Source organism: Corvus brachyrhynchos, unplaced genomic scaffold (assembly GCF_000691975.1).
Source record: "Corvus brachyrhynchos isolate BGI_N302 unplaced genomic scaffold, ASM69197v1 scaffold128, whole genome shotgun sequence".
NCBI classification, from domain to species: domain Eukaryota; kingdom Metazoa; phylum Chordata; class Aves; order Passeriformes; family Corvidae; genus Corvus; species Corvus brachyrhynchos.
This window is the reverse complement of record NW_008239648.1, coordinates 843348-855662: the sequence shown is the minus strand read 5'-3', so window position 1 is coordinate 855662 and position 12315 is coordinate 843348. Positions and strand designations below refer to the sequence as shown.

Here is a 12315-nt window from a genome sequence, read left to right as displayed (position 1 = left end):
TTTTTCCTCACTGTCTAGATGGTGCCTTGGAAGATTCAGTGCATGACAGGGGAGAATGGCCTCATGCTGCCAGTATCTGCTCTTAAAGTATCTTCTAGGCATTTCAAAAACAATTTCTTTGTTCCCAGCTCATGCATGATCCAATAGGACAGGTAGAGAGGAAGGATAAAGCAGCTGGGAGCAGGAGGAAAGATGAATAAGGTTATGCTTTCAGTGACAAGTACCTACCTTCTGCCCTTCCTTGCCTCAGGTGCCTCTTACGATGGTTGCAGCTCAGCCCTCCACAGCTTCTCTATTTTTGTGCCCCACTGTCCAGTGAGCCCTTCACTCATACAGTAAATAACACTTTCCCTCAAGTCCCAGTATTATGTTTAAACATTCACTTAACCATACACATACGCTCCACCAGCAGTAAAAACAGGCACTGCTCACATCTACAGCAAATTGTTTTGTCTTTAGGTGGGGTTGCCACAAATAATTTTTCTTTGATTGACTCCTCTCTCTCTTGTTATTTTCTGAATCTCCTCCTGCCACCAAAGAAATGGACATGGTACAAGTCCTGAAAGTACACTGGTGCTGTTATTTCTCCTCATGGGCCAAGGATACCTCAGGTCTGTGCCTAACCCAGCCAGTACCAGGGGGTCTGCTGGACATTTTTATCAGTGTCCTTAACCATGATACAATTGCTGTGTGTATAGTAAATGGAGATTCTTTTAAAAATCGTGATCCTACAGATACTAAGCACAAATATCTCCTCTTCCTCTGTTTTCCTGTTTCCTCATACCCTTCCTTCAGCTTCCCTGCTCTTTTCAGTCTGATTCAGGAAGGACAGGTTTTAAGGGGTCTTATTAGCACAGTAGTTTTCTGGTAAAGTCAGCAGCTCTGCCTCCAGTTACTTAATTTTTTTTTTTTTTAATAAGCCATATTTCATGCCGAAAAGATGACCATAAGGTCAAATTATTCAATTTTTAAAAGTACGGTTATATTTTGTGGCATAAAACTTTAAAAATTATCAATACATAAATACAAAGTAGGGTTGGTTCTCTACAGTGTTTTGTCTCCTCTTTACTTGGGTTTATACTTTTCAGTAGGGTGGAAAGACTTGGCTGACAGGGCTCCTGAGATTTTCTGAAAATAAACACAGGAAAAAAATGGATAATCACAGATATAGTTGTGTCTCAGACATTTCCAAAAATGGTACTATGCAGAACAAGAGATTTTACTTTCTAACAGAGAAGCAAATCAGAAATACATTATGGTTTTTTGGTTGGGATATGCCTATTAACAAATTGCAGTGCCAGTTCAGGTTACTCCTGCCAGTCCTGAGGATGCTCTCTGGAGGCTGACAGAGGTCCAGCCACATTATCTGGGGTTTGTGGGGGTTCACAAGCTCCCAGGGGCAGGATCCACATCCCAAGGCAGGGCACTGCACTGATGCCAGGCTGCAGTGTCTAGACTCCCAGCCAGCTCATTTAGGATGTTATTGCTCTACGCCACATTGACATGTCTAAGTGGTTCTGCCATTTGGTCTCCTCATGCTTTGGAGGGAAAATAATACATGAAAGGCAGATACCCAGTGAACTATAATGGGCTGGCCACTTTAATTATCACTTCAGTCCCACATTCTGCCTGCACTCTGTGACAGAGGCACAATTAAAAAAGCAAAAGTGCACCAGCTACCACAGAGGCATCAGGATTTTACACTTGCAGCACGCTGTAAGGATTTTGGTTACATGCATTTCTACAAACAGAATAATCCAGCGATTAAAAGTCATGCTTGAACCTTTACTGTCTTTTCTTCACAGAGAAGCAATTTGTTTACAAGCATTAAATACTAATAGACACATGTTCAAATATATTGAAGTCATTACAATCCCCTGCTACTGTATAAAGAAAAAAACATGTAATAGAGGCCCAGTCTTCCTTGTACTTACATAAGTAGTGTTGACACATTAATCCTTTCACTCAAAGAATGAATAAAGAAGACTGTAAAATTTTTAGGCACCTATTCAACCAATAGAAAAAAACAATAGAAAAAGAGATTAAAAAAGTAAAACATAATTGACAGGTGGAAAGTATTCATCAATGTGTGAGATATGACACACCTACTCTGTTATATAAAATTATATTTTTAAGACTTTGAAGAGTCAGAGTCTTCATTCTCTTTGAAGAGAAATTTGAATACCTTAATTTGAAAATTAAAATGGCATCATTTTACTTCATTTTTGTTCTTTGTTAAATCAACATTTTTTCCCCATAAGAATAATCAACTCTTAATCCGTAATTGATAGCTGAAATAACATAAAATCAAAATTCAAATATACCTATATACCTTTCATCACCATCACTGTACTGTGAGGAATTAAGAAGCACTTTTACTCATCTCACTCGCATAGATAAATATATAAAGTTTAAAATCTCACATTTGCAGCTAATCCATGACTGTATGATGGAACAAAAATGAAGCATGGATTAAGAACACACAGAAAAATCATTATTCAGATGTTCCTGCACCTCAATTATCTTCAGTTTTGATGCAGAACCCCAAACCATGAAAGCTTCACTGGAAGAAGTCATGACTCTATGTGAACCCTGATTAAAATCTGGCCTGAATTTGTAACAAAATAATAAGCCAAGTGAGCTTGTATTTCTTACTTTTCATAAGGATTTCAGAGATCTGAAGTTCTTATCCCACTGTTACACTGGTGTGAAGCTGAGTCATTCATAAGGAACTGTAACTACGATACAGCCCAGATAAATGTCTTAGTGAAGTATGCTTCTGTTTGTCAGTGTAAGTGATCTATAAAAATAAATTTGCTGGGGCAAAAGTAGCTGGGGTTAGCTGGCATCTTTTGGCAGTGTTCAGAAAGCAGCAAGCTTTCCCATAATATTACCTTTATCATTCTATTTGCGTTAAAGTTGTGTCTATAAGTGCTTTCTGAAAGCTGCTGTAGTCTAAATAAAGATCAAGGATCTCACCTTTGTTATTTCTGCTGCTAATGCATCAAATTAGACACAAAAAACCCAAATATACTTAAAGGAATTATGTGAGATATAGACAACAACGCCAGCATTAATCTATTTTCCCAGAAATTGTTTCACTTTTTAAACACAGGCAGACCAAACCATAAACATTACATATGTATGAATCATTGCCAGCTGGGGAGAAAGGCGCTGTAAATCACAGCCAGGTACTCTCTCACATACTTCTGTCTCTAGTTCTGACCCATCAGAACTAGAAGACCTTCACTGGATTCCAGAGACATTTTGCCAGCTCACTGTACTTGAGGCTTGCTAGGAAGATCCTCACTCATGCTGGAGCGTATGACAGCAGGAACTTCTACAAAAGATGTTGAGAAATACAGCCACTGAGTTTCCCTGTCATCTTACAGAACTATTTTTAAACATGCATATACATATGCATTATTATATACGTTTTACTTTTTTGCTCAGCACAAGCTACAAAGCCTATGAAAGATTTACATAAAGTTCTTGAATTATAGTTAATTTGCAGATGAATTCAATTGCTTTTAGCTGTGAAGATGAAAAGAAGCATAAAGGACACCATTATTCCCTTTGTAAAAATCAGTCTTGTAAAAATGAAATCTTCAAACATAGAAAAATTTCCACAGCTTAACCTTTCCTGTGCAAGGGGTTCCATTAGAACAACAAGCTAATAGCATCTGATTCTCATTTAAATGAGTCATCCAATTATCCCGTGGACATCAAGAAGCAGAATGGGCTAGGACCTGAGGATAGTCTTGGCCATTGGATATCTAAAAGCACCTAAAATCTTAAACCTGTAAATGGGGAAGAGAGATTTATTATAGTGTTCAGAAGAGCATAACACCGCTGCCTTTATATGCAGTTATGAAGAGTCAGTCCATGCTCCAATTTCTGAATTGAGTATGGCAACATTCATTCCAAACACACGCAAAGAGGATGGAAGGGAATAGGCTTTGCTCTTAATGGCTTACCTCATGCAGTAAGTTTCATATATTTTCATAGTAAACACACTCAGGAACAAAACAGAAAGAACACTGAAAAGCAATGCAATTGAATTAACTATTTGCCTATATGAAACACAAGTCTTTCACAACTAAGGACTACAGATCTGGGGATCTGTACTCTACAGAACTGCTCATATGAAAGCAAATGAGTGCAGAGTCACTGTGAGAACCGAAGGATTGGAATATAAAAAGGCAAAAAAAAAAAAAAGAAGAAAACCCGCCACACTTTCATACTATTTTGAATGCACAAAGTACAGTCTTACTCCTACTATTTGAGGCTCACAAGGAGTAATAGGCAAATGCAAGATCTTGCAGCTGAGCACAAAAGAGACCAAAAGTTTTGCATCAGTTTTGCATGAAACAGCCATCCAGTTTAGAAGATTTCTATGCCTCCAGCTACTCGGAGCCTGCGGAGACGACACTTGGATAATCACCACATTCCTAACCTGACAGCAAAGGAAGGACTAACTCTCTGTAATTGACTGACACTTAGCCATACCAGGGAGACTAATTTGATCACCATGTGTATGTTCTTCATGAGGAAAATAAAATAAAAAAGCAAAAATCTGATTTCAGCTGCCAATGACGTGTAATTCCTGCATTTAACACTTCAGTTTAGTAACCTTTGCATCTACAATTGTATTAAGAAAGAGCAACTGTATTACTTATGGTAATCTCATTTCACCATTTTAAGTGACGTTAGTTTGTGTGGGTGCTTGTAGCTCTGCATACGTGTGTGCAAACAAATGGAAGAAAAAACTGAATGCCTGCCAAATCGAAAAGGAAATAAACAGCAGGGAATTAAATGGGTTTTTTCAGACTTCTAAGAAACAATTAAGAGGAAGAAAGAATAAAACCAAAAGCACAAGAAAGCACTTAGCAGTAACTGATGCTTCTTGGGACCAGGATCATGCTAAAGGATCTGTTCAGGTGTATCCAACCTCAGCGTATTAAATTCACATATTTTTAAAGCCAGAAGGGATCATTAGTTATGATCATTAGTTGTCTTCTACCACAGGCTATAAAGAATTTCTGCCAATGAGGTCTGAATAAAACCTGACACTTCATGAAGCAGGAGAACATCTTTTAGGGCACAGTCAATTTTTACATAAAACCTTTGGTCCTGCCCATCTGTGTAGGCTCTCTTGGACATTTTAACTAAATTCATCATAGGACTATCAGGAGAAGCTCTCTCCTATGCAGGGTACCTGAAGGGGAAACAGGAAGCTTGGATGGGATGTGAGACATGGTCAGGGTCTCTTCACTGGCACAAATTTTAGCCAATTTCAATGCATATTCCTATTAAAAACAGTAATCCACCGGGAATTCAGCAAAGCTGTTCACTAGTCATTGATGGGCTTTATTCCCATACAAAGGTAAGAAAACAGAAAAAAAAAAAAAAAGAAAAAAAATGCTTAACATGAAAGAACAGAAACAATTAATGCTCCAAATCATGGATAGGAAGAACTAACCAATGGAGAAAAACTGTGTAACGAGCAACCCAGCTGAGACTGTAGCACAATTTGCTTCTGTTGCTGGGTCAGATATTCTCCTACCCACAGCCCTCTTTTCCACTACATGTCCTTTCTGTGTTCTCTGGTCCGGTTCTCAGCAAATTTGAAACCATTGCCTTGTACACCATCCTCCTCCTTCATCAGCAGAAAAGCCAAGAGGGGATTACCACACTACTGCTGGTCCAGTTTGTGTGTTGTGCATATGTATAGAAAATGACTTTATTATAATACCATGAATCACTGGTGAACTAGAATCCAGAGATGTGGGAAATTTTATTTCGCTTGAATAAACAAGTCTCAACATTTTGCTTCTTTGTTTCAACACCAAACCCCTCCTTTCCTGGCAACAGAACCTTCCTTAAATCTCCTTTAATTCAGAGAATAGCAATCACAGCTATAACCATCAAACCTGTGATTCATCTGGAATGTGTAGCAGCTACAGAATAGCTCAGGGTAGACTGATGAAATACACAATAGACAAGGGATGAAGTTTGTTCATAAGCAGGGATAAAATTTTAAAAATCGTGTCTAGTGAGTCCTGCTTTCTTCCTGACCGAGCAGAGGAGTAGTAACTGGTATCACTTGGGCAAGAGGGTACAATAATCCTTCTGAGGGGCTGCATAGCAGTTGTTTCAGGAAATTGCATTTTACCTCAAAACCCCACACAGGGATCAACCTCACATTGACAGTAAGCATGCTGACTTTCTGCTCAAGGAAAAGTATTTCACTTGGGAATACCAACCCCCTACATGAATGGGTTTTGTATACATGTAATACAGGCCAAATTTATGTCTCCAATCTGAGAACAGATAATACCCCACTGTGACTAGAGGCAAAAAATGAGAGAGAAAAAAAGAAAGAAGAACTGACAAGAAGCCACAATAATTTTCCCCTAAACTGTGAAGGTTGTTCTTTCACCTTTGCAAAGAGGTTGCACTTTTGCTAGCCTACTGTTACTACTCTGTGCTCTGCACGTATCACACCAGGATTTTAAATATCCAGTACTGTATTTTTGAAATGTTTTGAATTATATTAATATTTTTACTGAAAAGCATATCTGAAAACTGAGCTACTTCTGAAGCTCAGCATGGAAAGGCTTCAAAAGGCATTTATTCTGAAAGTAAAAAAAAAAAAAAAAGGGAAAAGAAACTACAAGCATCTAAGCCCTGAATGCTTCTGCTCCATTTTATCATGTATTTCATTATTGCTTTTTTTCTTTCTGTCAATTCTGCCTCAAAGTGTTTTTTTCTGGTTATTCCTAGAAAAGACTCATCCTAATTTCCAGATGCAAAGGCATATCAGGATTATACCCAGTTCAGAACTAGTGAAACTTAGAATATAAAAATACAAACTCTCATCCTCTTTTAAAGCTCTTAATATTAGACTAAATGTAAGTTTAATAAAGAGAAATTGCAAACAGGTAAATTACTGCTTGTCTTTCTCATTAGGGTGTGGTGAAAATTAATTCCTATGCAGAAAGTACTTTGAATCTTTGCATGAAAGGCATTACTTTGGTTGAGAGCAAACTAGTATTATTAAGTGTTATTTAAATAAATTGGAGGCAGGGAACATCATAAATATTTCCCTGTAGGTTAAATCTGAGGACTGGTCCCTGTTGCATTGTAGCTCAAGTTTAACCTTTAGACCACTGACATCATATGCATCTCATTTACACGACAGAGGTAAGGCTCCCCTGGGCCTGCCAATATCCCAGCCATGGCCTAAACACCCAGCTGACAGGCAACACACTGTAATTGACACGGAACTTTGTAAGGTAATTTTGGACTTCAAAAGGAAGGAAATCATAATTTCATCTTTAAGTTAGTTTTGCTTTAAAAATGCACAATAGTGAATATACAACCATGTGACCCAAGTGTAAACCCCATCATTTTAAAGCCCATAACTTTATATTATGACCCTCAAATCAGTGTCTACCCACAGTCAAATTAACATACTTTGCAGGTTTTGCTGAGAAGAAATTAATAGAATAAATCACAGCTATGAGATTTCTTTCTGATCCTTGCTGTTGATTTTCATGCTTTAAGAAGATAACTAAGACTATTAAAATGCCAGCCCTGGAGACCTTGTGTAATCACAAAATAAGTGTATCACTAAGCAGCATCAATGCATATTTGCTAAATCATCAGTAATGCCCACCTGCAGAGGTCTGACAGGATTGTACTGTTCATGAATTTCCTGTTTCAAAAATCAAGTTGCGTCTGGACATAGGTAATCATATTCATTTAAGTCACATTCATTCAGTGCCCTTATGTCCATCTAGATAGGCTTATAAATACAAGGCAGTGGTCATAAAGCCTGCTTAGAAATATTTTAACTGAGAATGCAAGCAGAAAAGAGAATATAGCTGACAAGAGCCAAGACACTTCAACTACTAGCTCTGACATTTTTTGCATTTGATTAAGATGTCAAAAATGGAGAGAAATGTTTAGTTTATAAAATTGCTACTATTGACATAAAAAAAATGTAAAGCATTAAAAATATGTAAAATGGTCAATGAAATAAAATTCATTTTTTATTGTTCTCATAAGAGTTATTTGGAAAGATACCCTGGCGTAGGCAAAAGTGTGTATCCTCTTGTGAACACCTGTGAAATGTTGAGTTTAATTGGGCAACAGCTGGTGCTGATTGTGGGTTTTCTTGCTGTATCTCATTACTGGTTTCCCCTTTGCTCTTTCCTGATTCACTGCTGCTGGTGCGCTGCTTAAACAACCCCAGCAGAAATAAAGACAGCCAAAGAAAATGATTGAAATAGTTTGTGTACATCTGTGTGCTTTTGAGCTTTCTCAGACTTTTGCAGATGGATGGAGTATGTGGGTGGTGGTCTGAGGACATCACACACTGGCTGACAGTCCTCACAATATATTTCAATCTCCATCTAGGCATCAAATTTTTCTGCAGAGGTTAGGAGAAGCTGTAATTTAAAACTATTTGTGGTCTAAAAAGCTCAGGAAAAAAATTTTTAAAAGCACCCATAATAACCTTGTCATTTTGCAGTGGAATATACTGCTTTCTCTCACTTCAATAAAATTATCAAGAAGTAATCATGTATGTCCTACTGCATTATCTTGCTCAGCATTCTCAGGGAAAAGCTGCTGATCCTGAGAGCCAAACTACCAGGTTTTGCAATGTTTAGGAGAATTAGGAGTTCAGAGAAAAGACATTTTGAGTGCTGACCTTGATAAAAGCAGGAAAACTCAAGAGTGCACAAAGTAGAAGTGTAAATGGCAGATGAAAAATGAGGGGTTTTGGAAAAGAGTATTGAAAGAAAGTCAAATAAAAAGTCTTTTGCAGTGAAATTATCAGCCAGATTCCTATTTCCAAATAAGAACATAACTTGAGAAAGTCTGAAATTGATAACAGAAGAAAAATACCAAAATACTTTTGGAAGAGAAGTTACTAATGACTCGAGAGAGATCAGAACTAGACTGAGACTACACTCTTTTGAAAATGGAAATTCTCTTTTCCTGATACATAAGTTCTTACACAGAGAGAAAACAGGATCAAAACTATCCCTACTGCTAGTGCTGTATAAAAAAATCCCAAGTCCTCAGATTCAATGATCTGAAATAGCAGTTAATTGAGCACTCATTTTAGTTTGAGATAGTAAGTTTAGGTCAATGATGTTGATTTTAATACCACAGATATTCGAACAATATTTATAAACTAGATTGCTTTCAATTTGTATAGCACTACGACATATTATGAACATAATACTATATGAATTGATAATATCAGCATAAAATTTACATTAATCTACCATATCATAAGCACGTGAGACCATTAAATATTTTGTCTTTCTAATACTGTTTTGATTTCCAAGGCCTTTAACATTAACCTCCTCTTTTTTCTCCTATCTTTAAGAACAGAAAAAAAGTAAAGCAGGCAACAAGATCATAATGCTGTGTACAGCAAGAGAATTAAGTTCTTAACAACAGAAATACAACATTGGGATATATTTTATGCGTGTCTATATATATAAAGTTGAAAGTTTATCCATAACTGAAGTGATATGACTTAATCTCGGCACACTGAGCTGACATAATACCACCTTAAATGGAATGGGACAGATAAATATTTTGACTTATTTTATTTTTCCATAGGGATAGAAGCTTTGAATATATAAATATGTTCAGAAATACTTATACCTATGAGAATACAGGGCATTTGTTAATACTTATAATCCTGAACTGTGAAGAGTTGTAGTATTAATTTGTATTGTCATTGAGAGCTTTAGATTTACCTATTAGTGTTCTTAAAAGTCTCATTAATAGAGGTAGCCTTAGCAGTGTGCTTTTGTTATTTCTGCAGCGGTAGCAACAGAAGGAATTTAGGTGTTTTGAGACAATTTTCAGATAGTGTCCCTGCATCTAGTTTGACATATTTAGTGTGACATTGTGTTTTATGTCTTTATTAATGCAGTATGAGTGTTGTTATTACCTCAAAAGAGAATTTCTACATACACAATACCTAAAAATGAAGGAAGAATTTTTTTACTCGTCCATGTTAAGAGAAATATTTGCCATGTCGAAACATATTTTTATTTAAAGACAGAAAGACATTCTTTGTGTTGAATCAGATAAACATTAATATCAAATTTACCCTCAGTGCTGTAACTCCAAAATTTGCAGACAATTTAGACCACAATATTTTGTCACGAAAAATTAGTTGGTCTACTGAGCTCCTAGAGGAACTACGTCATCACGAGGTGGCAGCTAAGTTCTGTATTTGGATAAAAGAGCTCACTGATCACCTCCCTTCTTGTTAGGTGGCGTTTCCCAAAAGGAATTGTGCATGGATCCATCCCATCTCTGTCAGACCCACCCATTTTTCTGAGTCAGATGCTATGATAGACACACAACAGCATCTCTCTGCTCTGCTAATGGCTTCTTCTCAAGATGAAATATGGCACGTCAGTTCACAAGGACCCAAAGATTTCTGTTTAAGATGAAGACAAATACAACAAGACTATGAAATTATGTCCTTCTAAACACCAGGTAAACAATTCTAAAACTGAAGCTTTTAAAAACACCTAGATAAACTTCCTGAAATTCACCACAGTAAAAATAATACATCTTTCCTAAGCTTGGTTGCAAATAAGAGATATTGCCCCAAGCAGCTTACAGCAATATCAAGCAATATCAAACAAAATCAGGTTATGGCAAGATACCTCGGTTTCATCATATATTTAGCTGCATCTTACAGTTGCAATTTATATCAGAACCAACGCCATATTTCCAAAGGCTACAAATTTTTACATCAAAAGCTTGATTCTTGGCAGAAACAACTATCCATTTAGAGGAATCATGTTACAAATGCAGAAATACTAGTTAGTTATGTTCAGAGAAAGTAGGTTAAAGACAGTAAAAGGTGCCAAAAGCTTGACAAACACCTTACTCTTGCAAGGCAAATCACACCATTTTTTGCCACTCATGTATAGTCCTTGAGAGGCTTTCTTTAGCTCATTTCCATGTGAACCATTGGGAAATTTATTGACTGATTTTAATGTGAGATTCATATAACACACGTACACACAGAGTGTTTGAAGTTGGAAGAGCTCTCTGGAGGTCACCCAGCTCAGGCAGGGTTAGCTAGAGTCAGTTACCCAGGATCACACCCAGACAACTCTCCAACACCTCCTAGGATGGAGAATCTTCCACCTCCCTGGATAACCTGTGCTCAATCACTCTCACAGGGAAAGTGTTTACTGATGCAGAGGGAACCTCCTGCATCTCAGTGTGTGCCCATCACCTCTGGTCCTGGACCCATCCTCTTCTCACCCTCACTTCATGTGTTTATATACACTGATGAGAGTCCCCTAAGCCTTCTCTTCTCCAGGATGAACAGTCAACTCTCTCAGCCTTCCCTCATGAGAGAGGAGTAGTATAGAAGCCAATAGCTATTAACTATAATCATGATTCTGTATTCACATAAAGCAAGGCCTAAGAGTTATATTCAAATTTATGAACCCAAGGGAACATACATACATGTCTAAAATTAAATCTGGCCCAGCTAGTTGTCGGTACTTATTTGATCCAGAAAAAGTCTATGATGTTCAAAAAAAAATAAAACTTATCTCCATGATGGAATAGATCAATTTAAAAATTGTGCCATCACTTTTCTAACTATCTTCTTGCCTTGGGAATCTTTACTCTTTGAGTCTAATCCAGGTGAATGGAGTTCACAGATGTCTGAAAGCTGAATCATCTCTTCCTGAACAGAAGGAAATGCCATGAGGAGAAGCGATGACTGAGCAAGCAAAGATAAGGACCTGAAATGTGGCTGTTTCTCATGCCCACATGCCAACAGGTAGAAAGTTACATGTAAATGAGTTCAGGAACCTGTTGGGTTGGATGGGAGGATGCCCATATTTTTGGAGATGTCAGCAGACACCTGCAGAGGCAGGGTACGCGGCCTAGCAGAGACAGCCATTGAGGACATGAATGTGTACAAACTAAGTGGTATCACGTCCAAACTCATCAGTTCTGCTGCAGAGTTGTCTCGGTTTTGAAAGACAGGTGTCTTCTAAGGAAGGCAGAGGCCCCCCTTGAAGTGGCAGATATAACCCCTTTTCCCTCCAAGTTATTATATTTTGAAATCAAGGGCCTTTAGGCGAAGATGTGGGAAATAGGAATAACAGTTCTTTACTATATATATATATATGTATATAACCAGCCAAACAGAACAACAACAACTCTGGCAGTAACAGCAATCACAAACCCAGTCCCAGCCTTCTCGGCTGGCAGGCCCCTTTCCCTCGCGGGCAGTGCGAC

At 37.6% G+C, this 12315-nt stretch overlaps 1 long non-coding RNA gene across 1 annotated transcript in view; it reads right to left on the bottom strand.

The window, feature by feature from the left end:
* Positions 1–850: 850 nt before the first annotated feature.
* LOC108448644 overlaps positions 851–12315 on the bottom strand; it is a 36113-nt gene continuing 24648 nt past the window's right edge. The window contains exons 2-4 of the long non-coding RNA XR_001864611.1: positions 3208–3340; positions 1935–2005; positions 851–1128 (exon numbers count right to left, since the gene is read on the bottom strand). This is a non-coding gene — a long non-coding RNA (uncharacterized LOC108448644). The remainder of the gene's footprint in view (positions 1129–1934; positions 2006–3207; positions 3341–12315) is intronic.